Below are 6,810 nucleotides of genomic sequence, written 5' to 3'. Positions count from 1 at the left end.
AGACAAGGGGTGGCGGTCTGTGTATATTTGTAAACAACAGCTGGTGCAAAAAATCTAAAATACTAAGAAAGTCTCGAGGTTTTGCTCGCCTGAGGTAGAGTATCTTATGATAAGCTGTAGACCACACTATTTACCAAGAGAGTTTTCATCTATATTTTTCATAGCTGTCTATTTACCACCACAAGCCAATGCTGGCATTAAGATTGCACTGAATGAACTGTATAAGGCCATAAGTGAACAGGAGAACGCTCATCCAGAGGCAGCGCTCCTAGTGGCCGGGGACTTTAATGCAGGGAAACTTAAATCCGTTCTACCTCATTTCTACCAGCATGTTAAATGTGCAACCAGAGAAAGAAAAACTCTAGACCACCTTTACTCCACACACAGAGACGCATACAAAGCTCTCCCTCGCCCTCCATTTGGCAAATCTTACCAAAACTCTATCCTCCTGATTCCTGCTTATAAGCAAAAACTAAAGCAGGAAGCACCAGTGACTCGGTTAATAAAAAAGTGGTCAGATGACACAGATGCTAAGCTACAGGACTGTTTTGCTAGCACAGACTGGAACATGTTCCGGGATTCTTCAGATAGCATTGAGGAGTACACCACATCAGTCACTGGCTTCATCAATAAGTGCATCGATGACGTCGTCCCCACAGTGACCATACGTACATACCCCAACCAGAAGCCATGGATTACAGGCAACATCCGCACTGAGCTAAAGGGTAGAGCTGCCGCTTTCAAGGAGCGGGACTCTAACCCGGACGCTTATAAGAAATCTAGGTATGCCCTCAAACGAACCATCAAACAGGAAAAGAGTCAATACAGGACTAAGATTGCATCGTATTACACTGGCTCTGACGCTCGGATGTGGCAGTGCTTGAAAACTATTACAGACTACAAAGGGAAGCACAGCCGCGAGCTGCCCAGTGACACAAGACTTTCAGACGAGCTAAACCACTTCTATGCTCGCTTAGAGGCAAGCAACACTGAAGCATGCATGAGAGCACCAGCTGTTCCGGATGACTATGTGATCACGCTCTCCGTAGCCAATGTGAGTAAGACTTTTAAGCAGGTCAACATTCACAAGGCCGCAGGGCCAGACGGATTACCAGGACGTGTACTCTGAGCATGTGCTGACCAACTGGCAAGTATCTTCACTGACATTTTCAACATGTCCCTGACTGAGTCTGTAATACCAACATGTTTCAAGCAGACCACCATAGTCCCCAACACTAAGATAACCTGCCTAAATGACTACCGACCCGTAGCACTGACGTCTGTAGCCATGAAGTGCTTTGAAAGGCTGGTCATGGCTCACATCAACACCATTATCCCAGAAACCATAGACCCACTCTAATTTGCATACCGCCCCAACAGATCCACAGATGATGCAATATCTATTGCACTCCACACTGCCCTTCCCCACCTGGACAAGAGGAACACCTACGTGAGAATGCTATTTATTGACTACTAGGGGTGTAACGATTTGTTTTAACAACGATTCGATTTGTATCACGATTCGTGGTTGTCGATACGATTCAAGGACGATATTGGTTCATTTAGAACGATACGATCCGAAACGATTCAGTGACTTGAAATCGATTCAGTAACCTTTTAGCCAAAAATTCAACCAGTGTGACTGAAATAAATACCTGGATACTGGACAGTGCAGGTGAAGTTTCCTAGATTCCTGTTTCTTGTAAGGACCGCAATGGTGGCTTGATAATTTCTCGCTCGTCGGCTTCTCCTCTGTCGTCCGCCATGCTATGTTTTGTTGTCTTTGCGCCTTTGCGCTGCTGCTGGCGCGGGGCGATGACGTCACGGATAGGCAGACTGAATCGAGTAATGTTTAAAGCCTTTATCATTAAAAGTGCTAAGAAAAAACATCCATATAAAGTTTGACGTGCTTAAATCCAATGGGTTATTTCCTAGTATCGATACAATCGATTTATTACATTTTAAAACGATGTTAGATTGATATATGTTGTCCAAAAGGCCAACTCGCCGAGCACAGATCGATGTAGTTGGATCATAGGAATATAAATCGATACATCGATGTAGTAGATGGATCGTTACACCCCTATTGACTACTAACTGTAAGTCGCTCTGGATAAGAGCGTCTGCTAAATGACTAAAATGTAAATGTACAGCTCAGCGTTCAACATCATAGTGTGCTCAAAGCTCATCACTAAGCTAAGGATCCTGGGAGTAAACACCTCCCTCTGCAACTGGATCCTGGACTTCCTGACGGGCCGTCCCCAGGTGGTAAAGGTAGGTGACAACACATCTGCCACGCTGATCCTCAACATGGGGGCCCCTCAGGGGTGCGTGCTCAGTCCCCTCCTGTACTCCCTGTTCACCCATGACTGCATGGCCAGGCACGACTCCAACACCATCATTAAGTTTGCCAATGACACAACAGTGATATGCCTGATCACCGACAACGATGAGACAGCCTATAGGGAGGAGGTCAGAGACCTGGCCGTTTGGTGCCAAGATAACAACCTCTCCCTCAACGTGACCAAGACAAATGAGATGATTGTGGACTACAGGAAAAAAAAGAGGACTGAGCACGCCCCCATTCTCATCGACGGAGCTGTAGTGGAACAGGTTGAGAGCTTCAAGTTCCTTGGTGTCCACATCACCAACAAACTATCATGGTCCAAACACATCAAGACAGTTGTGAAGAGGGCACGACAAAGCCTATTCCCCCTCAGGAGACTGAAAAGATTTTGCATGGGTCCTCAGATCCTCAAAAAGTTCTACAGCTGCACCATCGATAGCATCCTGACTGGTTGCATCACCGTCTGGTATGGAAACTGCTCGGCCTCCGACCTCAAGGCATTTCAGAGGGTAGTGCGTACGGCCCAGTACATCACAGGGGCCAAGCTTCCTGCCATCCAGGACCTCTATACCAGGCGGTGTCAGAGGAAGGCCCTCAAAATTGTCAAAGACTCCAGCCACCCTAGTCATAGACTGTTCTCTCTGCTACCGCACGGCAAGTGGTACCAGAGTGCCAAGTCTAGGTCCAAAAGACTTCTCAACAGCTTCTACCCCCAAGCCATAAGACTCCTGAACAGCTAATCATGGCTACCCAGACATCTTTTTACGCTGCTGCTACTCTGTTAAGTATTTACGCATAGTCACTTTAACTACCCACATACATATTACCTCAACTAGCCGGTGACCCTGCACATTGACTCTGCACCGGTACCCACCGGTGTATATAGCCTTTCTCTATAGCCTGAGGGACACTGAGTATCAATGTCTTCACAACACCATGTTTCCAGCAGGATTATGATGTCCTGTCCCTTTATGTTTTTAAGAAATTCTGGATTTGTTGTTTTAGAACCAAAATGCGAAGAGTATAGGCCCTGGATATTCCAAGAGCTGATAGTTAATGATCTCATTTATAATAAGTGATATTCACTGGTTTGAGTAAAGTACGCTGAAAAAAAAGTATATTTATACCAGTGCCAATAAAATAAAGAATAGTTGTAAACAAATCAATAAGAATGGAATAAGATTGCACAAAATATAAGTGCAATGGAATCTGCAATGTGTGTGTGAGTGAATTAAAGGGTCTGTCTAGTCCAGTAGTCTGATGCAGTAGTTGGCGCACATCTCTGACAGTTCTAGGTGTCTTTTGCCAGAGGTTACATCAGCATATGTAGGCTGATGATCTGAATGATACATGGTGTGAACTGCATCATGTTGTCCACTTCTCTGAAGGACCGTGTTCTTCCCGACCCTAGAGTAGTGGTCAGTGCTGTGCTGTGATGGGCCGGGTCTGGTTGTGATGTGATGGGCCGGGTCTGGTAAATCTATGCTCTGGTGGGCCCGGTCTTGTAGAGCTGTGCTGTAATAAGCCGTGTCTGGCTCTTCTCTCCTGGGGATGGTGGGGGTACTGTTTCAGAAAGTGGAGCGGGGGGACACTGCTGCTGGGGTGATGGGTGTGTGGGTCCCTGCCAAGTGTTGCATCCTTTAGGTCCTTAGCAAAGGTTCTGACATTGACCTGATCAAGGTGTACAGTGTCGTATAAGTGTTCACATCTCAGAGTGGGATGGTGAGCCATTCTGACGTTGAGCGGAGAAGCACAGTCCAAAGTGATCTCTTGATTTATTTTGTCAATCAGTCTTTTCTTGGTAGGAGGGTGGACAACTATATTTGTTGTTGGGAACAACTCTGCCACTCTTCTCACTGCCCCAGATACATTTTCACCTTTGGCATGAAGGTTGTTTGTGACAGTGTGGATGATTATGTTGTCAATTCTGCTTTCTAATTTAGCAATAGATGCTCTGCTCACCTCCCTGAACTGTTTAATCTCTTCTTTTGGTTTCTGGACAGTGTCATCCTCTTGAAGCTTGTTCTCTCTGAGTTCTATGACCTCTGCTTCAACTAGAGAGAGGGTGTTGTGGAAACGTTGCATAGCAGTTGTTCTTGGTGTTGTAGACATGTTCTTGGCTCTTTCTGTGTCAGGTGAGGTAGGTAGAGGGACAGTGAGGGCTTCTTGCTGGGTCACAGAGGATGTTGGGGGTGTTGGGGCCTGCTTTTCTCCATCTCCTTCCTTTTTCCTCAGCTTCTGAGATGAGTTCAGCTTCTACTTTTAGGGTAGCAAACACATTCTCAAAAGTTCCATTATTGTATAAGTTGACTGTTTGATATGTGTTGCTCTGATCAGCTTCAAAAATGCTGATCTGACAACCTTGGCTGATGCCCCTCTTTTTTGAGAAAGGGAAATGGTTGCAAATAACCCTTTTCCAATGTGCCCTTGTTTGGTATTAAATGTGCTCGTTTTTCAACTGTTAAGATCTGCAAACATGCATTCATGGTTCTGTTCCATCATCAAACCTTTAAAAACTTTTCTTAGCTTTCTCTGTCTGGATATCTGGTGGGAAACAATTTCCATAGCAATGCTGATGATGTTGGCTACAATGTTGCAATAGAAGCCTACCTTTTCCAAAACAGTGTTTATTGTATTATTGTCTCTAGTGTCTTTAGATAACTGTTTTACTTTGATGTCCTTCTTTTGTCTTTCTATGGTGTTGTTAACTAACTTTTTCTTTAGTTAGCTAGCTAGCTTCTTTTAGGAGAGTCCATAGCAACTGCTTAGCAACTGGTAAACAATCCAGCTAGCTAAGCTAACTGCACAATTTTATAAAAATGGGCTTGTGAAAAAGTTTATCTTCATTTGTTGCTTGTTTTGTCTCCCATTCAGTCTTGCAGTTTTCTTTAGTTTTTTCCAATGTACTTCACTCTAAAAACCATGTACATTTTCAATATTTTTAGGAGCTAATTGTTTTCAGCAGCAGCTGCTCAATTTTGGATATCTCGCTCTGCTTTGTAACTTCAGTTTATGCATTGAATGTGAATCAATTCATTTTACAAAGTAATAAAATACACAATATTCAGAATTCCATTCTCAGACATTTTTTCATGGCCTAATACTGTAACGCAACCATAGTCGTCTTGCATTTTGCTATTTATCTTATGGAGTCTGATAAAGATTATTAATTTACTGGGCTAATTGCTTAGTCTTATTACGAGTCACATGTGAGGTATTTATAATATCATACTGTACATGCTAAATGTTATGGTCCACAACATGATTATCTCTGACAGGAAGACGTTGCAGCAATCGACCCCTTGGCAGTATCGGGGGAAATGTCCCTTAAGGTTAAGGCAGGCCAGCATGTTCGCCTGACTCCTTAAAGTCATTTATGAACTGTGAGGCCTTTGCCAAGAACTTGTTGATGAGTGATGAACGTTCAAACCTTCATTTGCAGTGTGCTTCTGGGGAAAGCCATTAAAACACTTTGCCAACAAGCGCCAGGCCCTCAGATAGGTGTTGATGTCTGTTATCTCCCAACAATTCAACCTATCTATCCCCCCTACTACTGTACTACCATTGCTATCATATCCAATCATTCCAAATCTACCTGAATTGCCTATGGGGTATAACCGTTAGGGGTCAATGTGGAATTAGGTTATTCAATATTGGAATGTGGCATAGAGAATGTCTAGGGAGAACCTTGCTTGCAAATCCATTAACCTCCACTGTCCTCCAATATGTTCTATTTGGAGGAGCCGTTCACAAGGTCCCTAGTCTGGAAAAGCCATCCATGTAGTCCCGTGTAGCTCAGTTGGTAGAGCTTGGCGCTTGCAACGTCAGGGTTGTGAGTTCGATTCACACAGGGGGCCAGTATGAAATAAAAAATTGAAAAAATAATGTATGCACCCACTTGTAAGTCACTCTGGATAAGAGCGTCTGCCAAATGACTAAAATGTAATGACGTGGGAGGAACGAGAACAAGGTGTTCTTTAGTGTCACTTTCTTCAGATTTATACTTGTCTCTTGTCCAACACTCAATAAGCACCACCTCATCTGATTTGTTTGCCAAATGTTACCTTGGAGAGTTCACGCTGTTTTGGGAAGCCTAATATTGTGCTTTCCACACTGGACGTTAAAGCTTATGGGTGGTTTCACACAGTGGAGGCTCCTCAGAGGAGGAAGATCTTCAGTGAATTTCATAAAAATATATATTTTTAAACATTTAAAAAGTTATCCTTTTTAGATAAAACTATACTAAATATAATAATGTCACCAAATTATTGATTAAAACACACTTTTGCAATGACGGTCTACAGTAGCCTCAACAGCACTCTGTAGGGTAGCACCATGGTGTAGCTGGAGGACAGCTAGCTTCCGTCCTCCTCTTGGTACATTGACTTCAATACAAAACCTAGGAGGCTCATGGCTCTCACCCTCTTCCATAGACTTACACAGTAATTATGACAACTTCCGGA

This window comes from Coregonus lavaretus, assembly GCF_964263955.1.
Source record: "Coregonus lavaretus genome assembly, chromosome: 16".
Taxonomy (NCBI): Eukaryota; Metazoa; Chordata; class Actinopteri; order Salmoniformes; family Salmonidae; genus Coregonus; species Coregonus lavaretus.
This window is presented reverse-complemented; position numbering follows the sequence as displayed.